This window comes from Macaca nemestrina, chromosome 4, assembly GCF_043159975.1.
Source record: "Macaca nemestrina isolate mMacNem1 chromosome 4, mMacNem.hap1, whole genome shotgun sequence".
Lineage (NCBI taxonomy): Eukaryota > Metazoa > Chordata > Mammalia > Primates > Cercopithecidae > Macaca > Macaca nemestrina.
The window spans coordinates 87743488-87770939 of record NC_092128.1 but is presented as its reverse complement, the minus strand read 5'-3'; the positions used below and the strand labels follow the sequence as shown (position 1 = coordinate 87770939).

The window sequence follows — 27452 nt, the reverse complement described above, 5'->3', positions numbered from 1 at the left end:
CTCATGGATTGGAAGACTCAATATCATTAAAATGGCATACCACCCAAAGCAATCTACAGATTCAATGCTACTCTATCAAACTATCAACATCATTTTTCACAGAATTAGAAAAAACTATTTTAAAATTCGCATAGAACCAAAAAAGAGCCCAAAGAGCCTAAACCATCCTAAGCAAAAAGAACAAAGCTGGAGGCATCACATTATCCAACTTCCACTATACTATCAGGCCACAGTAACCAAAACAGCATGGTACTGGTACAAAAACAGACACATAGGCCAAAGCAACAGAAGAAAGAACCCAGAAATAAGGATGCACAACTACAGGCACCTGAAATTCAACAAAGTCAACAAAAATAAGCAATGGGAAAGAACTATTCCATAAATGGTGCTGGGATAACTGGCTAGCCGTTGGCTGAAGACTAAAACTGGACCCCCAACTTTCACCACGTACAAAAATTAACTCAAGATGGATTGAAGATTTAAATATAAGACTTCAAACTCTAAGAATCCTGGGGCCGGGCGCGGTGGCTCAAGCCTGTAATCCCAGCACTTTGGGAGGCCGAGGTGGGCGGATCACAAGGTCAGGAGATCGAGACCACAGTGAAACCCCGTCTCTACTAAAAATACAAAAAATTAGCCGGGCGCGGTGGCGGGCGCCTGTAGTCCCAGCTACTCAGGAAGCTGAGGCAGGAGAATGGCGTGAACCCAGGAGGCAGAGCTTGCAGTGAGCCGAGATCGCGCCACTGCACTCCAGCCTGGGCAACATCGTGAGACTCCATCTCAAAAAAAAAAAAAAAAAAAAAAAAAAAAAAAAGATTCCTGGAAGAAAACCTAGGAAACACCATTCTGAACATCAACTTTAGGAAAGGATATATGACTAAGTTCTCAAAAGCAATGGCAACAAAAACAAAAACTGATAAGTGAGACCTAATTAAAAACTAAAGAGCTTCTACACAGCAAAAGGAACTCAGTAGACAACCTACACAATGGGAGATAATAGACAACCTACACAATGGGAGATAATATTTACAAACTCTCACAAAGGTCTAATATCCAGAATCTATAAGGAACTTAAACAATTCAACAAACAAAAAACAAATAAACCTATTAAAAAGTGGGCAAAAGACATGAACAGACACTTCCCAAAAGAAGACATACAAGCAGCCAACAAACATGTGAATAAATGCTCCACATCACTAATTATCAGGAAAATGCAAATCAAAATCACAGTGAGATACCATCTACACTAATCAGAATGGCTATTACTAAAAAGTCAGAAAATAACAAATGCTGGCAAGGCTTCAGGGGGAAAAAGGGAACACTTACACACTGTCTGTGGGAATGAAAATTAGTTCCGCCACCATGGAAAGTAGTTTAGGGATTTCTCAAAGAACTTAAAACAGAACTGCCATTGACCTTGCATTCCCATTACTGGGTATATATCTGATACGGTTTGGCTGTGTCCCCACCAAAATCTCATCTTGAATTGTAGTTTCCATAATCCCCATGTGTCACGGGAGGGACCAAGTGGGAGGTAACTGAATCATGGGGGCAGTTTCCCCTATGCTATTCTCAAGATAGTAAGTTCTCATGCAATCTGATGGTTTTATACAGGGCTTCCCTCTTCGCTAGGTTCTCATACTTCTCCTTCCTGCCATCATGTGAAGAAGGACGTGTTTGCTTCCCTTTCTGCCATGACTGTGTCCTAAGGCCTCCCCAGCCACGCTGAACTGTGAGTAATTAAACCTCTTTCCTTCATAAATTACCCAGTCTTGGGTATGCCTTTATTAGCAGCATGAGAATGGACTCATGCAATATCCAAAAGAAAATAAGTTGTCCTACCAAAAAGACACTCATGTTCATCACAGAGCTATTCACAATAGCAAAGATATGGAATCAATCCAGGTGCCCATCAATGGTGGATTGGATTAAAAAAAAAGTGGTACATACATGCCATGGAATACTAAGCAGCCATAACAAAGAGTAAAATCACATCCTTCACAGCCACATGAATTGTAATTGGAAGCCATTATCCTAAGTGAATTAATGCAGGAACAGAAAACCAAATACTGTATGTTCTCACTTATAAGTGGGAACCAACCATTGGGTACCCATAGACATAAAGATGGTAACAACAGACACTGGAAGCTACTAGAGGAGGGCGGGGGGGGAGCATGGGTTGAAAAACTCTTGGGTACTATGCTCACTACCTGGGTGATGGGATCCATCATACCCCAAACCTTAGCATCACGCAGTATGCCTATGTAACAAACCTGCACATGTACATCCTGAATCTAAAATAAACGTTGAAATTATTTAAAAAATTGTATCTCCTTTTAGTTTCTTGCTATAACTATCTTTCTCTTCCACTTAACCATATTTTAAGTGTGTTGCATGACATTGGGTTTAATATGATAAATTGCCTCAATTCAGTCCTTTTTACAAATTAAATAGGATTCGAATAATTTAAAATTAGGTAGGTTTGTTCCTGGTAATAGAAAAATATTATGTTTTCAGCAATGGGTAATGTGTTATTATAAGTATGTATTGGGGGGGAGATGTGCAAAAGATAAAGGAAGCAGAAAACCCAATAACTCAGTCTTACCTTGCCACATAGAAACAAAAATGGTTGCTCAACAGCTGCAGGAACCTCAGCAACAAAATTCAAATGTCTCTGTCAATGGCAAGACTTAGTTTCCCTCTCCATCTCTACTTTTTGTGTGTTCATCCTTTCTTCTCGTACTACTTTCAGCAGCATCCTCATTTTCTACCCCATGTCCTTTACTCACCTAAGCTTCTGTTCATTTATAGTTTCTGCCATCCTCTACTTTTGTGTTACGTATGGTCATCATAGTCTGACTCTGACCATTTCTGCTGACTTTAGCTTTAGCTTCCACTGCTAACTGATATCTATCTTGATGTTCTACTTCAAACTGCTGATATAGAGATGCTGATTGACCTAGATCCTCTTTTCATACCGGAACATGTCAATCATAGGCCACTAACCAGTCTATGCATTGACTGCACTGGTTAGTTTCCCACCTTTGGTCTAATTAGTTGTGTTGCAATAGGTGGCGTCATATGGTACAAATAATTGAGCCTACTACTGTCCCTTCAGCAAGATCCCTGATGTAGCAATTGTTAATACCTCATAGGTCCCAGTGAGTATGACAAGGTACTATGCCCTTCTGGACTTCAGATTTTAGAATCGTAGGAATGGTCCAGGGTATAGAGGCATTCACACCACAATAAAACTACTCTTTAAACCCATTGTCGAGGTTACTTTTAATGAATAATTTTTTCTTTGTTTCTGTCAGGAAGAGTGATGCATCCACTCTTTCTGACAAATTTCTTGACTCGCAATGTTAAGAATATCCTCATATTTGCATAGAGTTTTACGTTGTCAAAATTAATTTCAGCAGCATATGAAAGAAAAGCCAACTTAACAAAGGCTTAAACACAAAAGGCATTATTCTGTCATATAAAGAAAATATGAAGGCTGGCAGCCCAATGCTGACTTAGTGGATCCACAAATTCATCAGTGTTTTACCTTGTACAGTTTTTCATTCCAATATCCCTACAGTGAGGAGCCTCATCTCCACCATCTAGAGTGTTCAGCCATTACACCCATATTCCAGTAAGCAGGATTGATGAGAAAAAATGGAAGAATCTGAATCCTTCCTTTTAAAAAGTATAATACAATACTGCCTCTTACTGCTTATTTGCCAGACTTTGTGACATAGCTGCACAAGGATGCGAGAGATGCTGGGAAATATAATCATTTAGCTGAGTCAATAGGCCCTTAAAGTGAATTTGCAGTTTTATGATGGAGAAGGAGAAGAACAATGGATTTCTTGAGATAATCAGTGGTCTTTGTGATACTCTGCTCTTTTGGTTATTCAACTCTTTCCATGTGCATTCCTCTCCTACAAAAAGAACACGCTTCCTCTCCAGCAGACATGAACCAAAATCGTCCCCAGTTACTGCATTTAGCTCAAAGTCCAGGATCTCTGGGTGACGTACAGTTCTCTCCATCAGGTCAAAATATTGACCGTCATAATCTGGTGATCTGAATACTAAGAAAATCCTGCCTGAGGCACACTTGCTACACTCTGGCAGGAAAGGAACAGCACAACAGTAATAAAGCCTCCCAGACGGAAATGGGAAGAATGACCAACACAGCACACCCACTGGCTGAAGCAATGATAAAATCCATCTGGATTTTATAATTCAATAGAGTTGAAAGATGCCCAGCCCCAGCAGTGAGGTTGGTTCCTTGGTTTACCCTTCTTGTAGCTTCTGGTTCTGCCTTCTGGGAAAGCACTCTTAGCCATTCTCTGTGACCCTTTGGTCTTTTCTCCTGGGGGACTTCTCTATGTCCACTATCAGCTGTGGACATAGTGAACTAGGTTCTGGAGTGAATGGCCGACTGGGGACCTGCACAGCTTTCACAGCTCCCTTCCAACTGAGACCCAAAGCCCACTCAAAAGGTTTAATTGTCCCAGGGCACTGTAGACCAAGTTTGGGGTCTCTTTGCCAATGTCATTCTTCAAATCTTAGTAGGCTACTATTTGTTTCCAGTTAGTTCCACATACAAATAACCAAGATCTTGTGTGTACTAAGTTTTTCAGCCCGGTAACTCTCATTTTTATTTGCTGTCTTCTCTTCATTATCTATTTTATTTGCCCTCTCTCTCAAATGAGTGGGAGCCACTAAGACACTATTTGATAAAACAGGCTTGGATGGGAAAATAAGAACCCTAAGCTAATACTTTCAATCTAGCTCCCATTGTCTGCAGAGAGCTCTTGCTTGCTTGCTTGCTTGCTTGCTTGCTTGCTTGCTTGCTAGCTATAGCTCTTGCAGGCACTGTATTATCTCCTACTAAGGAGGGCTACGCAGCTTCCAACACGTACAAGTGCTCTGATTTGAGCTATGGAAAAAGAAGGCTTTTTCAAAATTTCAGCACCTCAAATCACAGGACACATAGGCAATTTATGCCACAGGATACTCTCAGAGAGAGCCTTTGTAGAAACCAATGTGTTTCCTGTCTGGCATACTGTAGACCGAGCTCCTCTCTCACTCCTACAGGACTTTGCTAAAAATGGCAAAAGGTACACAACACCCACTAACATTCTGATGTTTTCCTACCATTTCCTTCCCTTTTGCTTTCACTCTAATTCATATGTGGTTTGACTTCCAAAGGACAAAAAGTGACCATGTGACCAGATATTTTCCTGTGCCATATTAAGAGTTATTCGTTGTCCAGCCTTTGCTATCTGAGTACCCACTACCTAAATGCCTCCTCACGACTAGGCCGGGGCACATGCTGTTGAGTTCTGTTATTGCACCCCACCTCCAGATGCCAAATTCTGTATTTGTTAGGATTCAGCTTGTATATAAATAAAACATCCCAACATAACAGAGTCTAAACAACATAGGGTTTGTTTTTCTCTCACATAAAATAAAATTCGGCCAAGTTCAGTGGCTCATGCCTGTAATCCCAGCACTTCGGGAGAATAAGGCAGGTGGATCACCTGAGGTCAAGAGTTCAAGACCAGCCTGGTCAACATAGTGAAACGCTATCTCTACTAAAAAATACAAAAACATTAGCCAGGCGTGGTGGTTGGAGCCTATAATCCCAGCTACCTGGGAGGATCAGGCAGGAGAATTGCTTGAACCTGGGAGGTGGAGGTTGCAGTGAGCCGAAATCATGCCACTGCACTCCTTCCTGGGCTACAAGAGTGAAACTCAAAAGAAAGAGGGAAGGAGGGAAGGAGGGAAGGAAGGAAGAAAGGAAGGAAGGAAGGAAGGAAGGAAGGAAGGAAGGAAGGAAGGAAGGAAGGAAGGAAGGAAGGAAAGAATTAATTCTGGGGACAAATATGCTAGGAATCCCCCCAGAGCAAGGAATAAGCATGCTTACTGTCCAGTCTATGAAAAATAATATCCCTCTGCAGAGCAAGGCCAGGCTTTCTGATTTGCCCATTATAAAATACTTTGGTTCCTAAATTTTGGGTTCATCTCACGTAATACAATTCATTGCTTGTATCTGACCCTCTTCATGTCACCCTGTGGGACCTAGAATTCAAGGGAACACTACAAATGCTACTACCTAGCAACTGTGGCTGCTATGAGTAGCACAGCCTCGTGTTTCTGACCCAGTGGTTGCATGTCTTCCTTCAGCATCCATAGAACTGTGAGAGGCTAATTTCTTAGCTTAGCACCAATTATTAGGGCAAACTCTCAGACCCGTTCCAGTTCTCAATGGATAAAACAGATAATAAATATTAGCTCTGTTTCCAGGGTGAAAATTATGCTCGGGGAAGTAGTCAGAGTCACCTAAATTCACACAACCTATGAAATTTCTTCCCACCCTCATCCAGCATGCATTGCCCCACCCATAGTTGCTTCTGTGGAACCAGAAATAGTTTTGGTGAAAGTTGTGGAAAGTGGCTCTTTGTCTTAGAAGCAGGTCTTGATGCTAGGGTGAGGCAAAAGTGTCTCTCAAGGTGCAAAATGTAACCAGGCACTCAGACTCAGATGCGCAGCCTGCACTTGCATGAAGCTGAGAACGAACGCCTCCTTAAATACTATGCCCTAGGACATTATGCCAGGCGAAATAAAGCAGCCACAGAAGGACAAACACTGCATGATTCCATTTATATGAGGTGTCTGAAATAACCAAACTCATAGAGGCGGAGAGTAGAATGGTGACTGTCAGGGGCTGAGGATTACAGGAAAGAAGAGTTGTTGTTCAACAGATACAAAGTTTCAGTTATGCAAGATGAAAACTTTCTAGAGATGTGCCATACAACACTGTGCCTATGGTTAACAATATTGTATCATACACTTAAAAATTAAGAGGGTAGATCTCAGGTTAAGTGCTTTTACCACTAATATCAGACACACACACATACACACACACACACACACACACACACACACAGACACACACGCTAACAGCCTCACTTAATCCTGGCCCTGATTAGAAGTCTTCCAATCTAGTACTTTTTCTGTCTTTAGATGGATTTCCTTCTTACCTACAAATATCCTTACATTTTCTAACCCCACCATATCTGTCCTCAAAATCTGTAATTTGAAACAAATCTAAGACACATTCACCCAGTATCAAATAACTGCCAACCACTTAATACTATACGCGCAGCACTGTTCAATTCTGAAAGTAAGTTTTGCCACAGAAGGAGCAGTAAGAGTAGAATCTCAAGGATTGTTATACCGAGAATTGTATGCTTCATGTGAAACATTCAAGGGAGAATTTATGGTTGGGAGGGACACTGATAAAATACTTTTAAAACACATAAAAATCATACCCCTCCATATTACCAGGTACCAATACCATGTTTATCCCTTAAATCTAGAATCCAATATGTGAGGGTTATTAATAGCAAAAAGAATTTTTTAAAGAAATCCTAACAATTAATTTCAGAAGCAGAGATGGCCTCATTTGTCCTTTTAAAAACGGAGACAAGGGAAGGCTGAAAAGGCACTTCTATTCACAGTCATCCTCACTTTGGTCGAGCCACGGGAAGAAATGAAGGGATTCTCCATCAGCCAGATGGTGCGAGAGAGAAGTCAAGCAAAGACAAACCTTCGATTCTCTCTCTGCCTGGAAGCTGCTGGCATCTCCGTCCAAGTGCTGAACAAATGGGACTTTGTGTGCTCTCATAAGAGATCTCTTTGATGTTCTGGCATCCCGATTGGCAACTTTTCATATCTGGCCATCTTAGAGCAGGGGAGATTGAGAAACAGAGAGAGGAAGAACCAGGGGAAGAAGGCTGGCTCCAAGCCCAGTGGGTAAACATGCTGGCTGCCTTCTCACACAGATTACTTTTCAAAAATGAAAAGGGAGTGTTCAGCTTCGCTTGGAATGAAGATGAGGAAATGACTCTCAGCTGTCCACACACAACAAAACAACCAACCACTACAGAGTAGGGGAGCCTTCCATCCAAGGTAGACCAGACGGGATTTGTCTCCCAGACCCAGAATATATGTTCCCCTTCAATAATGTTTATACTGATAGTATCTTCAGCATCCTGACGATGGGGACATTTTAATGAGATCCATAGTCTTTGCTTTCTGCAAAGAACACACAGTCACAAACTTTCCTTCAGGACAAGAGCAGCTTTGCTTTTCTGAGTGCTTTCTTAATCTAATTATATAGATGGAGGCTGTGTGGCCTTTTGTTCTGAGTTTAGAATTATGGGTTTGAAAGTCTGAGGTCCAACTGTAGTTTTATACCTAACTTCTTGTGTGGCCCTTCACAAGCAATTATTTCCTGTCTTATTTTTCTGAACTGTTGAAGGGATTAAGGTGGTAATAATGGAGAGGGAAGCGGTTTATATCTAGTTTTAAATTATTAGAATTGATTTCAAGACGACAAATTATCAAGCATCTACTCTCAACTTAGCAGTGGGCTAACAGAAAGAAGAAAAATATATAGAAGAAAATCATAGGGACTCTGTGTCAAGAACCTTATAAATGACTTGACAAAACTTAAGTATCATACATAAGCAAGGTAGTATCCAGTCTGATATATATAACTGGATAACATTAGCTATAAATACTGTAATAATTAGAAAAAAATTAACACATTGCTATTAGTGGGGTTATTTGGCAGAGGTTTATAAAACAGAATAAATTTCAGATTAACTGTAAGAAAAAAGAAATAATGTACTGACTTGTAAAGAGGAGAGGTAGTTAAAAAAAATAATTCCATCTTTTAGATATAAAATAAGCACCAAATGGCTTTATCATGGTTAACATCAAGGTTAACCAAAATATTATCTGATTCTCCTGAGTAATTTGGAGACCTATTAAATTCAAAACAAATGCTTATGAAGAGACACTTTGCCGAATTTCTAGGGAGATTATAGCAGGATTGCCACAAGGTAAGTGACTTTTTAAGATATTGAGCCATTGTATCTGGTCCCCTGACTCCTAACATCATCCCAAAGTATTTTTTTTAACCTACCATTTCTTCATATTTGTATTTTCTGTTTCCCAAAATGACAGCGTGTTTAAGCTTTGTTTAAAAGGCTTAATGTTGTACATCTTAAATCTATACAATAAAAAATAAATTTTAAAAAAAGGTCATTGAAAGTATCTTTATGTGAAAGATGTAGCAATAATATGACATATCTCCTATTTTCTTATAACTTTTCTAGAAACTAACACACATTCTTACTTTGTATAGTTGAGTGCTTTGTTTGTGAGAAGTCTTTTTCTTCTAAAATTCTTAGGACATCACCAAATTTGCAGTGTTTCCACTCATGTCATCTGTGCCAGTCATATTTGCATTTTCAACACATTGTACACACAGGCGGACACACACACCATATTCACTTGCCACCAGTAAGTTTTAAGTTTAACACATCTTAAAAGAGCTTTCAATGGAATCAAACAGGAAAGTTAAAGAAAGCATAAAGTCTATTCAATTTTATTGTCTCAGCATCTATCTGTAAAGATAGTACTCTAATTTCTTCTAGATATGTAGTATATGATCCAGGACTTGTTATTAAAACTGGATAAGGTGAAACATAAAAATAAAAATAAACTGGATAAAGCAAAACACAAGCCTAGAATAAAGTGACCTGCATTTACATTCACAGATCTGCTAATGATTACATATCCTAAAAGTAACCTCTGAGAATATGTGATCATTGTGTGCTCTAGAGATGCGGCTATTCTAAAAGAGAGAAGAGAGAGGGAAGAGACCTTATAAAATGAAGTCTATATGTTTTATCTGCAAAATTAAATTTTATTTTATTTTATTGAATGAGAAGTGAAACTCAACACCGGACCTATTGATCATAGTGATCAACCTGTAGCTAATTAATTTTGCAGAGACATCTGTAGTACCATTAAGGAGTCTTGCCAACTCTCTCTGACACTTGACACTCTCTCTTGACAACGTCTTACCCTAAAGCCAAAGATGGTAAACCAACTCACCAGTGTGAAAGATAACATTTGTTGGGAGTCATAGGCAATTTTTAATGGAGACAGCAATAAAGAATGTTTTCTAATTTAAAACTGACATAGTTATTTCCAGACAAGACAAGAGTAAGAGGGACTAGGTTTATCCTCTCCCATGAAACAACTAAAAATATGGACATAATATATGAAACTGTGATTTCCAGACATTGGACATCAGGCAGCATAGAACAGGAAAAGACAGGAAACCAAAAAAGAACTGAAGTCCCTGTCGTTGCCCCAGCTTTCTACTTGGAGAGAGATTCCAGGTCACAGTTCGGGGAATAGAAACCCAGGAGGAGCCTGGCAGAGTCCCAGAGCTGAGGGAACAGAGCTGGGAGGCCAAGACAGCTAGAGTTCATAGGCAGATTCCCAAAAGAAAGCCACACACAAGGGTGTGCAGAGGGTCCCTTCTGAGCCTTCAGCTGAATTCTGATCAGCACACAACTGAGGAAAAACTATGCAAGTCTAGCAAAAGAAGCCCCTCCAGGATCAATATCCAAAGATCACACAGGGACAGGAATAGGCTGGGTTCCCACCAACCAAAGTGGAGAAACTTCCTAAGTCACAGGACATCAAAATGAGCATTCAGAAGGATATCACCTCAAGAGGGGGACAAATTAGCTCTAGGCTAAGGGCTGTTCTAATGCCACCTAACAAAACTTAAAATCTACCATTTGAGATCATTTATTTCTCATCCTTGGGGAGAACTATCTTTGAGAATCATCTGGTTCCTCAATAAATATTCGTTAAGTGCTTAAAGATTGAATAGAGATTTTGACTTGGTCCCAATTTCAGCTCTGATTCCTGCTATACACGTGCAAAGAAGGATACAGTGAGAACATCACAGATGTGGAAGAAAGCACATCACTCAGTTTCTACCTTGTCTTCTACTTTGAAGTGTTTTCCATTGAGCAGGAGATGAATCCAACTCCCTGGATAAAGTCATAGGGACCTAATGTCCCCATAAGTTCAACTTGTGATGGCAACATTGGAAAGTGTTTACTTCCTCATTTTGAAAGGACAATGCACCCATTGTTCAGTAACATTACTGCGTGGTTCTTATGCAATTATCCACATAATATAATTAACGATATATATATATAATAACAGAGACCATGCTGTTTTCCACCCGTGACGTTTGCTTACAGCTTCATTCACTATTAACGAAACCATGAATTTAATCAACTTAGTAATGTTGCCATCAGAATTGGAAGCTTGTTTTCTGAGGTTGGTCTCATAAACCTTTTGCCGAACAGAGATTTTTCTTTTAATTGGAGGATTTCACAGTTTTATTTGAAAAACAACAAACAAAAAGTGATTTCACTCAGGATTTCCCACCTGTTTGATAAAAAATTACATATTCCTCAGGAAAACCCTGATGACATAAATACTAAATTGTTCACACTTGCCTCCTCCAGCAAGCATGGAACGGTGCAAGATCCTGTAGCAACATGACTGGTATTCTTTGATTTCTGAACCCAATTGCTACGGCCAGAGGATAACTGATGACTTTTCTGTTGGTAGAGTCTATTTTGAGAGATTGCTTGGAAAGTGGTTGGCTGCAAGATTTCAGGGGCTGCCTGGATGATATTGGAGCCAGGTGCTTCTCTTCCCTGCCCTCTCACTACTGGTAATTGCTTAGCCTCCCTCACTGAGGGTTTACACAGATGACAACAAGCCTTTGGATGAAACCATATTCTTCTTTGTTGATTTTTAACTCATAGTTATCCTTAGCTTAGGAGAAGTCACCAGGATGGCTCTATGACTACTATCCAATGCGGAAAACCACAACTTCTTGTGTCATTCCTGAATTCAGCCATAGGCCAGATAAAGGCCAAATACAAGGAATATAGGAGGAAAAATCCAGAGATCACCTCTCTCTGGCTTCAGTCCATTTCAGTCCTTATTGAGTGTCTACTACTTTGAAAGTCAATGGAGGGAGGAAAGAATGAATTAGAGTCTGTTTACCCTTATCTGATATGGGCTCTGAAATGTTACTCACACCCAGGTACTTGTTCATAATGCTGGAAAGGTCTGTCTCCTTTTTCCTAGGTGATGCAACTAGTACTTTTTCTTGCAAAAGGAGAGGTTCATATTAACGCATATCTAGTTAAGAATTCATTCCAAGAATTTAGATAAAAGGAAAAGTTGAGATCGACTCATTAAGCCCAGAGTTTAGAAGAAATTTCCAATTGATTTGCGTTTCTTTCACAGGTAGTTTTGTTTTGTTTATTGTGGGTTTTTTGTTTGTTTTGTTTTGTTTTGTTTTTTGAGATGGAGTCTCACTGTCACCAGACTGGAGTGCAGTGGCGTGATCTAGGCTCACTGCAACCTCTGCCTCCAGGGTTCAAGTGATTCTCCTGCCTCAGCCTCCCAAGTAGCTGGGACTACAGGTGGCTTGCACCACCACGCCCAGCTAATTTTTGTATTTTTAGTAGAGATGGGGTTTCACCATGTTGGCCAGGCTGGTCTCAATCTCTTGACCTCATGATCCACCTGCTTTAGCTTCCCATAGTGCTGGGATTACAGGCGTGAGCCATGCCGCCCAGCCCATAGGTAGGTTTTTTAAATGTATTTTTAAAAATCTGAGATTCTTTATAGCATAGTACCTTTTACAGTAAAGAAACTTTATCTGAAGTGTAGCATTTTCTTCAGTTTCCCTTCATTTCTTTCTTCTGTTAAATTGTAGTAAAATTAAATGGTAACTCATTATTTTAAAATAGCACTACAGTATGATCACATTTTTATAACAATGTCTCTGCCCATCTGCCTACACAACTATCCATATATATATATACACACACACACACACTCTAGACATTTCTCTCTATATGTATAGACATATATAGGTATTGATATAGATATAGATATAGGTAGAATAATTTTTACCTAATGTTCATGATGGTGGGATTTATGATAATGATATTTGAATGAATTTTTTTTTTTTACATCTTCAAACTTGAATGGGTTTTGGGTTTTCCTTGTTTTTTATTTAGTATGATTTTTATTTATTGATTGATACCTTGTTATTTTCAAATTTCTATTCAAAATATGACTGTTTCATTTTTTAAAGACAAGCAAAAAAAAAAAGTAAAATTTTTAAAAATCCTTGTAAAGACATCAAACTATTTAAGGACTCTTTGGAAAATGTGTCCCTAGATTGCTGGTTCAAGGACTGCAATATTGAGTGTAGATGTGGGTCTCTAGAAAGGTAAAACTAGCATAAAACCATTTTGAGAGAAGTGGCCACCCTGTCTTCAGATTACATCATTACACTCGGCACACACCAGTCTCAAACACGAGGACTCTCAGGCATTAGCCCGTAACTACTATCAAGCAATCTTTTCTATACATAGCCTAGACTTTGTTCCTAGTTTTTCCCTTTTATACATAGCCTAGACTATGTTCCTAGTTTTTCCCTTTTAAAGTCCCCTCCATAAATAAAAACAAAAGGCTTTGTACGCTACCCACTTATTAATTCCTACATGTCAAACAACAGTTTACTCTCCTAACTGCGTGACGAATTAATTTCACAAGACACTGGGTAGCTGTGTCAAGCCTATTGCTATGGCACCCAAGAGACAAAGATTTCTGAGGTTGTCAGTGGTAATGGATATAGCAACAAACAGAAAGCACTTTAGTACTATACTGAGACTTTGAGACAACCAGTAGAAAAAGCAGTTAGAAATTCAGACAAGCCTAGGAGCAAGGTGAAGAAATCCTGAGAGAACTATGTAGAAAAACAGAGGCTATAATTATGGAATAAAAGGGCTTTTGTTCTGGATCATATTTTATTACCACCCCAAATGAAGCTCATAAAAATACAGAAATTTAGAGAAAGTACACAAGCATAAAGTGTGAAGAAGTGGCAGCATCTATATAATATTACTATATAATCAGGGGGTAGTAGTGGGAATCCTTAAATTTAGAAACTTATTTTGTTAATTCTGAAGATATTTTGAGTGGCTTTCCAAAATTAAAAAAGAATAATAATTAGAAAAAATGTAAAAATTGTGGTAAGAAGTGATAAAAAAATATTAGTAAATATTTTATTCACTGGGTTACATTATGAAATTTTTCAAAGAGAAACAAACATATGTCTGGATTCTGTACTAATAGAACCAAGTCTTGAATCATAGCAACATAAACCATCACCTGAGGACCAAACTATGTTTATAGAGAAGTAGCAGTAAACACAAGACAAAATCTGGATAGAGAAGTCAGATCATATGTTACACTCCAAATAAAAGTCTATTTTCAATGACCAAAAAGAAGAAATAAAGTGGTATGATTCTTAAAACACCGTTAAGTTCTACAGAAAGAGCACCCAATGTATTAATGGACTGTTAATTCTAGGACAAACAATTGTCGAAGTCTCCATCTGCACAATACACAACTGTCCACAACAGGTACCGCCACCTATTTAACAGTATTAAAAATACATTGGGTACCTGTCTACTTTGAGCTAGCTCCAAGCAAATTACCCAAAGTCACACAGCATTCTCTTCCAGTTGCCCAACCTGTTTAAAAGAGCAGGTGGGGATAAAATTATGCTCTTACTGAATTGGTGCCTCTGTGCATTTCCAACCCAAGTATGATTTCAAAGCATGTGAGAGTTTGTATGTTTTATTTGCTCTCCTCCCCAGATAATTAAGATATTGTTATATTTAGGAAAACTGCCTCCTTGGTCCCTTGTAAATTCCAGGAACTCTAATTTAAGATCAAACCTCTAAGGAAAAGTTCATTCATTTGTAAAGGCTTTTTTGTGTGTATGTCTTTGATAAAAAGTCTAATTGGCTCCGTTTCTTTTTGAACATTTTGTTTATCCACCTAATTATCCTGGGAAAACTGACATGTTTATCAAGTTAAACTAAACAATTACACAGTAGAACAGACCCATAAAACAAGGACCTCAGGAGGGGCTGCAGATCCATTGGCCACTGGTTTGAGTTTGTCTTATTTTAAAAACGTATCGAATTCAGAGAATTAAATTCTCATAAAGGAAAGAGTGCATCTTAAGTGCAGCTATTAAGGCAAAGTTTGTTTTATGAACTACGTGATCATGGTAGGTCCATGTAATCACCATAATTAAAATTCAGTAGGTATTCATGTATTTAACAACATTTACGAGCTTGTTTCAATCTGTCTTCTTTGAATTCAATCAGCAGTTTATCTTTTAGATAGTTGATGCCCAGACTTGCTGCAGCATAGTGCCCTCTGCTGGTCACACTGAAACACTGCACCATGAGGAAAACAGAAAAGAAGGTTCAAATAAAAAAAAGGAGTGACTGCAAGGGAATGGAAAAAGGAGAGAGGCGGAAAGGGAAGGAAAAAGAAAAGGAAAAGAAAGTAAATAAATAAGTTAAGTTGAGAAATATAATCTTTAACCCCCAGGATATGGCACACATTAAAAATATAGTGTGTTTGCCACACAGTTATGGTTGCTTAGTAAATTGAGATTGTGCTTTCATTGAAAAGAAATATTTGTCAGACTTGAAAGATTAAACAGTAATATTGGATTGAAACTGTTCTGAGACCATTTTCTGGTGATGTTAAATTAATTTAGAAGATTTTCAAAGTTAAGGTGCTCAAAAATCACCAATCGTCAGACAGATGCAAATCAAAACCACAATGAGATTACCATCTCACACCAGTCCAAATGGCTATTATTAAAACGTCAGAAAATAACATGTTGGCAAGGTTGGGGCGAAAAGGAAACACAATACACTGTTGAGAATGCAAATCAACTCAGCCACTGTGGAAAGCATTTTGGAGATTTCTCAGCGAACTAAAAACAGAATTGCCATGTAACCCAGCAATCCCATCACTGGGTATATATCCAAAGGAATATAAATCATTCTACCAAAAAGACACTTACACTCATATGTTTATTGCAGCACTATCACAATAGCAGAGATACGGAATCAACCCAGGTACTCAGCAGTGGTCAATTGGATAAAGAAAATGTGGTGCATATATACCATGGAATACTGCAAAGCCATAAAAAAGAATGAAATCATGTCCTTCACAGCAACATTGATGTAGCAGGAGACTATTATCCTAAGTAAACTAATGCAGAAACAGAAACCAAATACTGCATATTCGCACTTACAAGTGGGAGCTAAATATTGGGTACTCATGGACACAAAGATAAGAACCACAGACACTGGAGATTTTAAAAGTAGGGAGGTAGTGAGAGGAACAAGAGTTGAAAAGCTACCTATTGGGTACTATATTCACTACTTGGGCAATGAGATTATTAGAAGCCCAAAACTCAGCATCACACAATATATCCATGTAAAAACTTGCACATGTACCCCCTTGAATCTAAAATAAAAATTATACTCTTAAAAAAAAGAGGCAAGGTAAGAGTCAATGAAATACAGCGACATCCTCTCCTTCCCATAGTGTCAATCCCCTTTCCCCAGACCAAGATTTTCAGATTCTAATGGACATCAAGAACCTCCTAGGGAGCTTGTAAAAAATACAAATGATTTTTGCTCTATGGTTAAGGATTCTAATTCACTGTACTGTAAACTTCAGAATATTAATTTTAATATTTACCCTTAGAAGATAATGGTGAAGATATTTTATTCCCCTCAATTAGAATACAAGAGCCAATGTGTACCTGGCCTCCTTGTTCAGGTACTAAGAACCCCAACCTCAGTGCTCCAGGAGGGTTTACCTTATCCAGGTATTTGCATGTCATCATCATCATCAACGACAACCATAGTTGCTATAATTTATTGAATATTTCCTATGTATCAGGTACTATATTACCATTTCCCTTACATATTCATGTTCCTTAGACACTTAAGGCTTTGAAAATGCCTCTGCTTTCTTTCTTTAATATCAAATTCTATATGAAAGAAAGCTAGACCATACTAGTGCATAATTGACCTCAACAAATGTTAGTTTTGCTTCCCTTTCTCCATGTTCCTTGTTATTTTAGATCGAATAATTAACTATAGGTTAACTATATCAAGATCCTTATTAATATTGACAAACTCCTTGTTGCTTTCCATAATTGCTCAAAGGTCAAGTTTCATGGAACACAGGCATGATTCCCTGATTTTGAAAGAGATTTTAATTTTCTTCAAAACATTTTGAAAACATGTTTTGATAGCATTAATAATGTTCAAAGAACAACTGGGAACATACCTGCATTCTCTGAAATGCATTTATTTGTGCGCCATTCTGCTTTTCCCTCTCTCTGGTACTCAATTATACGTCTGGTTAGTTGCCTCTGCATTCTTTGTGTGCTAAGGAGCGACAGCAGAGAAACTGATGAGATTGCGTTCCAGTTGAAACGAATTCCTTTATTTCATGTCAATATAGAACCTGATTATTTCTCAGTAGCACCATTAAACAGACATCAGCAGGTTTTATGATAGAATTATTTCATACCACTTCATGTAATTTATCTAGCACATGTAGGGTCATGTGTATCTCATAAAGCTGGTACACTTCAATAAGAAAAAGGAGTTGGCTATTGGAATGAATAGGAGCCCAGAAGAAGTTACCAAACTGAATTGATGAAGACTCATTCAGGTGCAATTTGCATAAATTTACTGAAACTGGCTTAAAGGGGGAAGGGATCTTTATTGGCATATGTAACACAAAAATCAAGGAGTGATACAGCATTAGGCAGGTTAGATTCAAGTTCTACAAAGATGTCCCCAGAAAAGTTGCTTAATTCATCTATAAGCTTTGTTTTCCTCTATGTTGGTCTCATTCTAACATAAGCTCTTTTTCTCTGTCTTTGAGGAGTTAGACATGGCCCCTTAACAATCTCAGAAAAAGAGCCAGTCCCCCTTGCAGGAGTTTCAGCAAAAGACTTTGGTTGAGTCACTTGTTTGTCCCTGAAGCAACCACTGAACAGGAAAGGAGAACACACTAACCAGACCAGGGTCCCATGCTCAGCCCTAGAAGAAAGGGATGGAAGCTCCCAGCAAATCACACTGAAGGAAAATGGGGCGAGAAACTGGCAGGAAAAGAAAAATGCTTCCTGGTCTGATGCGTCCTCATGAACACTCACAGAAGACATTTGTCAAAAACAAAAAGATTCATAATTCTATGGCTTAAGAATCTGGAAGTGAATGTAACTCAACATGGTTGGAGAACCAGCAAAAATGCTGTTCTGGTTGAGTAAGTCTGAATCTCAAAAGAGGAGTAAAGAGAGGGGGAAGCTAAAGACTCCAGTAAAGATACACAGAAACAGTTACAAAAAAGAAAGCACACTAAGATGCCCAACTTTCAAAATAGAAAGAATGTCAATATACTTTCATAGTCAATAAAATGAACTTATTACTCATGTTTGAAACAAAAAGTGGTTAAAAACCTAGACTTATTTCTCAAGACAAATGTGTTTTTGAAGAACATAAAAAAGAACTCTTGAACTCCTAGTTAGCTTGTGTTCTCTGAGTTTTAGCAGAGATGGCTCATTGCTACCCAATAGCTGTTCTCATCTTCTAAGTAATACAAATCCATTTTCACTGGGGTTGCAGTGCCCCTGGACAAAGATTGCATTTCACAGCCTCTCTAATAGCTATCCTTACAAATGCTCATTAGAAAGCTGTGGCCATTTCATGAAATTCTGGTAAGAGAGGGTAAGCAGGGTACTTACAGAAAGCTGGCTTGGTGGTGAGATGTCTTGTTCTTTCCACTTCCAGCTGCCTGGAAGATGGAGGCAATGGAAGGAACTCCAGCAGCATGGTGAACCTTGAGGCTGACAGCCAAGTCTCTGCAAGCTACCGTAGCCTAAGGGACAGGTTCACCCAACACCTAGGAGTTCAGGTGATTCGAGAGAATAAATGACAGCAGTGAGTGCCAATTGAGAAAAGAGATATATGGGGGATGATCACAAAAGGAAGAGTGACCATATAAAGCAAAGAGAAGATAGACAGAAGCTGGTTACTACTAAGAAATGTTAGAGTGGGAAAATGAGCAAATGCAGACTAATTGAGCTGGGAAGCCTAGTGATTCAGGGGACAGACTGTGCAAGTCAGTCTTGCCTAAAGAAGAACTACGTACTGCTCATCTTTCTTTTGTTTGGGTTTTGGGAAAAATAATCTAGGTTCATTTAATTGTACATTGGTTGTTTGTGATTTAACAGTTTAATATCAGTATCTTCTTTTGTATTCCCTTTGGAACATCCAGGAAGGAAACAAAAATCAACAGCACAGATTTCTGCAGTGCCTGGAATGACTCTGCTTTTTCCATTTGAAAGCACCAAAAACCATCCTGTAATGAAGGAAAAAACCTCTAATTCTGGAAGTATGGGGAACCTAAACTACATGAGATTGGCCCCATGGTCAAACAATAGTACTTTCCTACCAGAAAAGAAAGAGAAAGTCCAAAGGCAAATTTGCAAGGAAAAAATGCCCTCTGAGCCTTTACAGTTCAGATTAAAGCCATCAACTTATTCAGCCATCAGGAGAACACACTCCAAGTTTCTAAAGGAGCCAGTAAGCTGAATCATTGCATATTAAATAAACACGCTGAGTTGAATCACAAAGTAAATAAAGGCCTCTTCTGACATAAGCTTGTATTTACAGAAATTCTGTGACTAAAAGCAACTTAAATTTGGATCATTAAAAACAAAACAAAACAAGTTTCTCTAAGTTTACGTTAATTATACAATGCATCCAGAAACCCAGGGCCTGACAAACCATGTAGCAAAGTCTTAAAAATTAGTTAATCAAAAAGCATTTTTAGCAAAAATGAAGCTATCATTTAAAACAGAAATAAGCCTATTCTCAGACTAACTCTACCTATAGATGAAAAAAATTATCATCATGATGGCACTGGTGATTATGACAAAAGTCTGTAAAAATAATACAGATGCTGTTTTTAAATAAATTCAGCATCACCTACTGGTTCAACATCTCTGGTTACTTTGCAATCAAAGTACTATAGTGGAATTAAATAATCTATACCTCCAAACAAATTAATTGATAACATATTCCAATATTTAGGGAACGATTTGATCTCACTCTTCAGTCTTTAACTACTTTTTATTTTTAGTCTCAAAAAATAATAATATGAAGAAAACAAAACCGGCTCTTCATCCGAATCCTATGAAGAGTCTGTTGAAGAGTCTCAGATCAGGAAGATTATTACCTTTAGGCGGGTCTGCCTGTGCTGGGCAACTGGCTGCACCTTGAAGATGTACATATGATAAATAAGCTGTGGTCTTCTCATAAAAATGGAAAAGGTTTCTGGGGAAAAATGAGACAAGTTTTTAAAACCACTAGGAGTTAACCAGCAAAATAACTGTGAGGAGAAAAAGAGGATGGGAATTCTAACCAGAGAGCAAAACTGCAGGAGTCCAAGAAAGCAGGAAAAAGGTCTTGTGAAACTCACAGGTAATACAGTGAAATTGAGTGTGGCTGATGGAGAAGCAGAGCAGCAAAAAATGAGACCAGAGAGTTAGGCAAGGGCCAGATCAAGTGCTAAGGGCCGATCAAGTGCTAAGGGTGCCATGCAAGGAAAAGTGGACCTCATCCTGAAAGCTGCTGAGAACCACCAACGGGTGCTGATGGTTGCTGCTGCCGTTCCTTTAAGGCAGCAACTTGATCAAATTTGTGTTTCATAAGGCCATGCTACCAGCTGTTGGTTAAATGGCATGGAATGGGGAAGGCTGGAAGCAAGAGATTGTTAATCATAATCCAAGTAGAAAGTGTTGAGAGCCTGAAACAAGTCAACTGAAGTAGGAGGGGGAAAGAGGAAGAGATGTGTAAGAAGACACAACCAATTAGACTGGATAGGATTTAGGAACTAGGGGAACATAAGACCCTGATTTTTATTGAGAGACAGTATTTATAACTCGGATTCTGGAGTTACGAATGTCTCTTGGAGTGTAGCTGGATATTAACTCATGGAGGAATTATAATGTGGGAAGTGACATGTCAAATGAAGGGGCAGTGGAGATAGCAAGGAAGACAAAACTGGGGATAAAAAAACAGGTATGTGGCCTACTGCAGGGTAGTTCAAGCTAGGGAGGGTAAAGTGTCAGGAGAAACACACGAAAACTCCCAGATCTGTGGCTTGGATGCCATAAAAGTACCGGACACTTGTTGAGACATGAGCCTTACTTTTTTCTTTCACAATCAAGACAAGTGAATTATATGAAGCCACGCACTTATTCCTTAGATGTGTCAACTATAGAGACATTAATTTTCAATCTCCAGAGCTGAGAATTATTCTAGAAGCATAGTAAGTACTAGGTAAATATTTAGATGCATATTTGCATTAACACTAAGAGAAAAAAAATAGTATTAAAGCAAACTTGAAAGTGTTCAGATATAAATGCACATATTTACCAATATGTACCCTCATATGTGTTACTGCACACTTTTGTAACTTTTGAGAATTTCAGGACTCAATCCCTCAAGCTATTCGAATGCTATATCCAAGCAAACAACAATCCCAGTCATTTTAAAACTGGTTCCAAGTTGTTATGCAAACTATTAGCACAATATAACCATCTTTTCTAATTACACAATTTAAACAATAATAATAGCAATTCTTTTGTCTGTAACTCCTGCATCAATATAAGGAGAATCTTATGTCTACAAAATAATCAAATGTGACTTTCAAGTTAACACTGTTGGCAGTATTCCTGAAGAGTTCTCATTTCTTGCACATTTTTTGGCATAACTGAAATCAAACATTTTTAAGGTAAATAGATGACCAAAAGCAAGGTGGAAAATGTTTTTTCTTTTTATCTGTGGACATTTCAAAAATTGCTTGAAGACTATCACCTAATGGTTATCATGCTTATGAAATGAGATCTTATCATTCTTATGAAATATCATTGACAGTGTCAGGGACAATTTTTCAAGTTGCAGGCAGCCTGCAGAGGGAGGTGTATCTTCCCTTGATTCTCTCTTTGAGGAGTGTGAGATGGAATGTCTCTGGCTCCTCTCTCTGATGCCCTTTTTGCTCCTCCAGAAGAAAAGAATAACTAATCTGATTATCCTGAACTTGATGTTCATGGACTATGTTTCACTGTTGGAGGCTTGCAGCAGCTCAAAAGCAAGAATTAGTGCAAGCACTTCCTCTTTCTCTGCTTACCCTTAGGTGAGGTGTGACCTCTTCCTCAAATGCTTCGTCTTTCAAGCAGTTAGCAAATGTGAACTATGCTTTCCCCAAAGGCTGGGAGAAGGATGCCATTCACCCCGTATCCATTCTCAGAGAGTAGATGTGAGACTGGCCTGTAGACTTATTCCATAAAAGCTGGTTGGGCAACTGGATCCCAGAGTCTACTCTACCTACATGATCATAACCCACTCCTCCAACAAGCACCCCTCAGCATTTTCATTCTGAGATTTTGATTTTCAGTATAGGAGGAAGAATACCTCACTTTAACCTCTAGTCTAAGCTACATTTTCTTTAACCAAAAAGCTCATCATTGGATGACTTCTCATCCTAGCTCTAAGTAATATTATGGCATCTTATGGTTCATGGCTTGTGTGCATTCTCTATATGAAAACTCCTCCAAGGAAGAAAATGTGCAGATAAACCAAATCTCTGACCAATAGCCTCCTCAGAAAATATGTTCTCAAAAATAATTATTAATGAGAATTTTGGATGATCAAATAAGAAGGTGATTTGTAAGGTGAAACTAAGCAGGTTTATTCAGTATGTTCAATTTCTACTGTATATTATAACCTGAATAGTAAACTCCAAACTACTTAGAAAACTTGTCTTGTGTTTTTAACTTTGAAAAATTGTGTATGTGCATGTACATGTATATGTGTGTGCACAAAATTTGTTTTTAGAAAAATGCATAAATAGTCCATTTCACACACTGGTGTAGATTTTAGTGCAGTCTCTTAAAATTTTTTATAGTTCCTCCCTTGCCTTTCCCCCAATAAGAATATAATCATTTTCTTTCCAACTAGTCATCCCATTTTAATAATCTATTGTTCTTTCTTATTTTTCTTTGTGATAATGTTATTATATGCAATTAAATATACATACATTACTGATTTTACCAAATGGTATATTATATACACTTTATACTCACACATTGACACATTCTTCTATTCCTGGGCATTAGCTTTTTGATACAGTTTGGCTCTGTCCCCACCCAAATCTCATCTTAAATTGTAGCTTCCATAATTCTCACATCATGGGAGGGACACAGTGGGAGATAATTGAATCACGGGGCTGGTTTCTCCCATACTATTTTTGGGTTAGTGAATAAATTGCATGAGATCTGATGGTTTTAAAAATGGGAGCTCCTCTTCACAAGCTCTCCTTGACTGCTGCCATGTAAGATGTGACTTTGCTCCTCATTCGCCTGCCGCCATGATTGTGAGGCCTCCCCAGCCATGTGGAACTTTGAGTCCATTAAACCTCTTTACTTTATAAATCACCCAGTCTTGGGTATGTCTTTATTAGCAGTGAGAGAACAGATTGACACACTTTTCTTTCTTTCTTTCTTTCTTTTTTTTTTTTTGTCATTTCAAGCAGTCTCACTACAAATATCTCGTTCCTATATCATATATACTGGTCTTTTTATTAATTTTTTTTATTTCTGTGGGCTAAATTCACAGGTGTGAAATTGCTGAGATGAAAGGTATGTGTATGTCTAAATTTAAGAGGTTCCACTAAATACATTGTCCCAAATGCTATAACAATTCATATATCTACCAGTCATTCATGAGTACCCATTTCCTGCATTGATTGAGTTTACTCATCTATTAAATTTTTCATATTGTTTGCCTCTTTCCTATTGAATTGTATTTTTTCTAATTGTAAATTTGTTGTTGTTTATGTTAAGTCTTTCCATTCAAGAATAGGGTGTCTTTTCATTCGTTTGGATTTTTTTTTATATTCTTCATAAGTCAAGAAGATGTGATAGTTTCTTCATATATATCCTGTGCTTCTCTTGTTAAATCTATTATATAGTATTCATCTATATATTTTTTACTCTTTTTTTTTTTTTTATTTGAGACAGTTTCACTCTTGTTGCCCAGGCTGGAGTGCAATGGCACAATCTTGGCTTATTGCAACCTTCGCCTCCCAGGTTCAGGCAATTCTCCTGCCTTAACCTCCTGAGTAGCTGGGATTTACAGGCATGTGCCACCATGCCCAGCTAATTTTGTATTTTTAGTAGAGATGGGACTTCTTCATGTTGGTCAGGCTCGTCTCGAACTCCTGACCTCAGGTGATCTGCCCGCCTCGGGCTCCCAAAGTGCTGGGATTATAGGCGTGAGCCAACTGCACCCAGCTCATCTATATTTTAATAGAATTTTTTGTATTCCACCTCTAGGTGTGTATAGCTAGTAGAGAAAGTCTATTGATTTCTGATTTATATTGTGCTACGCAACTTATTAAATTTTTATATTAACTTTAAAATTTTTAAACAGAATATCTTGAATTTGTATCATCAGCACAAAGAAAATTTAATTTCTTTCCTGTGCTTGTATCAATTATTTCTCATTTTGTCATAAATATCTTAATTAAATTAATTAGGGAAATTTTCTTCTTTTTCTATGTCCTGAGAGATTTTTAAGTAACACAAAACAATGTATGTTTTAAACATTTTTTTAACTTTGCAGATAAAATTTAGTAGTAAGACCATCTGGTCTTGATGAAATTTTTAATGATATTCCTGTATCTTCTATGGAAATTGCTTTGAGTATTATATTTTCTTGGATCAATTTTTGATAATTTGTATTTTGATAGAAATCATCTGTTAAATTCAAATTTTTAAATTTGCGGCTATAAAGTTGAATGTATTCCTTAGTGTAGTTTCTTTCCTTTATCCCATTTGAAATTACTTAAGGATGAAATAATATGATGCCTGGGATTAGTTGCAAAATAATCTGCAAAAATGTGTAGAGGTGAATGACACTTATCTTCATGCTTATAATTGTTGAAACTGAGTGATGAATCAGCAAAGGTTAATCACTCTGTTTTATTTTTCTAAAATTTTTACATAATAAAAACAAAAATTCATGGACATGTTCTAATGTTTGTTTGTAATATTTAGTTACTATATAGACTTAGGCACATCGTTTATTCTTTCTCTATGCTAGTGTCAAGAGAGAAATCACAATTAAATGCTTTACTAGTAACCTTTTATTAAGAAAATCAAGGCTGGGAGCAGTGGCTTGCACTTGTAATTCCATCACTTTGGGAGAGTGAGGTAGGAGGATCACTTGAGCCCAGGAGTTCAAGACCAGCCTGGGCAATATAGGGAGACTCAATCTCTACAAAGAAAAAAATGTAAGAAAAATTAGCTGGGCATAGTGGCACATTCATGTAGTCCCAGCGATTCAGGAGGCCAAGGTGGGAGGATCACTTGAACCCAGGAGATTGAGGCTGCGGTGAGCTGTGTTTAGAATTTCAGACAGAGAAAGACCCTCTCTTGAAAAAATAAAAGAAAGAAAGAAAGAAAGAAAAGCACTAAAATTAAGATCATCAACTCTGAATTTTCCATTCATCCTCATGTACTTTAAATACAGTGAGTTCTCATGTAAAGTTTTGGGAATGTCAACTTTTAAGTAAAACTATGCACAACAAAACCAATTTTACTATAGGCAAATTGATATAAAAGGCAGCAAGATCCTAGGGCATAGTTCTGGTCACAAAAACATTATGGCGCTTCTAAGTAAGAACCAAAACACTTATAATATTAAACATGGAAATAAATGAAAGCTACATTTAAGAAAGATGAATAAAAACAAGTAAAATAATTATTTACCCAATTTTTGGTGAGTCAGTGAGTGACTGTGGTCATAGTGCAGGTGGGTTAAATCAAGGAACAAAAAATTGCAAAGCAAAAATTGTCAGGAACACCTACCACCCACCACAAAGTTCAGAAACAATCATAAATGTTGTGGACTCGCTGTGGGATTTCCTGCCTTGTTGTTTACTGCCATGCATTTGTATGATTATCGTCCACTTTACAAATTGGTATTTTACAGTAATTTGTTTTCAACCATTCATTTTTCAACCTACTTAATCCAGCTCAGGATGGAGGGTGGCTGGAGCCTCTCCCAGCTCTCTCCTGCTTAACCAGGCCTAAACATGATGCCACTGCATTGCAGACTCACTCAGACTGGGCCTAAACATGATGCCATTGCATTCCACACTCACTCAGACTGGGACCATTTAGACACGCCAGTTCACCCAACGTGCCCAGCTTTGGGATATGACAGGAAACCCACACAGACATGGGGAGAATGTGTCAATTTCATACAGATAGAGGCCCCAGATGGGAATTCATTTTGTTTTTCTCATCCAGGTTATAAGGAGACAAGTTGAACGAAATGACATTATTCAAGGACCTGCTGCATTTGGTCTGAGTGAGTCTTCTTTGCTTTCTGTTTTGGATAAAGAGTTGTCTGTCCTCTTCTTCAAAACTAACTCCCCTCACTTTTTCCAACAACCTATCCAATTATCCTTAGAGCATTTTATATGTGTTCCATAAATCTCATCTGCACTCAAGAAGGCACAAGCTGACATAGATTTAAAATCTGTTTGCTGATTATAGCCACCTAGCAAAAGGATAAATCATAGGACACAATTTCTATTTCTCTCTTCTCTATGAAAAAAGGTATCGGAACACCCAGTTGAGATGACTGAAGTCTGGTGACTTCTTCTAACCAGCGATGTATGCATACCCTAGAATCACTTCGGGAATGCCCCTCAGAAGGGGAGGAACAGATGTGCAAGATCACCCAGGGCAACCTTTAGAAATGTCGGCAAGTAATCCCCTTATCCAGGGAAAGCACGGCATTCTATATCCGTTGTTCTGCACCTTCCCTTTTTTCAGTACCAGTATGTCTTGCAGCTCTTTCTAGGTCAGTAGTCAGCTTGCTCATTCTATTTCTTTTTCTTTGCAGATGCAAACAATTCCTTTGGATGGCTGAGTCATCATTTATTTAACCATATACTCTGTGTTCTGAAGCAAAACAGAAAACTATTTTATCTTTGGGGGGAAGGGGGAAACAAGTGGAATCAGGGATGAACCAGCCAAGTACCACCCCTGTAGGGAGCCTTCCCTAGAAGTCACACTATGCAGGATGCAGCTTCCACCCCTGACCTTGTGGGTCAGAGACAGCAGTGGCACTTGACTGTTCATACAGCTCAGGGTAGACCGACACCCTGCATGGATTGTGTTAGCCCGTGGGAGTCTTGTAAAATTGAAGAGGAGGGTGTTGACTTGGAAGGAAGAACCAAAGGACCCACTAAAAAGGCAGGTGAATGCTTGAATAACTTATTAGAAAGGCCAAAGGATGCAACCCTACTAGGCCTAAAGTAGTAGAGTGCTTTCTACAGAAAATATAAGCAAAGTATTACTCTTTCTACTGCTAAATTTCATAAATAATGTCTCAATCTGCTGCTTCTGTTTTCTCGTCACTATCTTTTTAAACCTGCTTCCTGTTATCTACTATAAGATTACTCAAAAAATAATGAATGAATGCATTACTACTACCTAA

At 38.2% G+C, this 27452-nt stretch overlaps 1 long non-coding RNA gene across 4 annotated transcripts in view; it reads left to right on the top strand.

Moving 5' to 3' along the window:
• LOC105475636 (uncharacterized) overlaps positions 1–26987 on the top strand; it is a 92825-nt gene extending 65838 nt beyond the window's left edge. The window contains exons 4-6 of one of the 4 annotated variants that reach the window (XR_011622204.1): positions 1633–1732; positions 26255–26315; positions 26856–26987. This is a non-coding gene — a long non-coding RNA (uncharacterized lncRNA). Of the gene's footprint in view, positions 1–1632; positions 1733–26254; positions 26316–26566; positions 26707–26855 lie in introns of those variants that run through there. The other 3 variants (XR_011622202.1, XR_011622207.1, XR_011622203.1) reach the window with 3 other exon arrangements.
• The last annotated feature ends 465 nt before the right edge of the window (positions 26988–27452 follow it).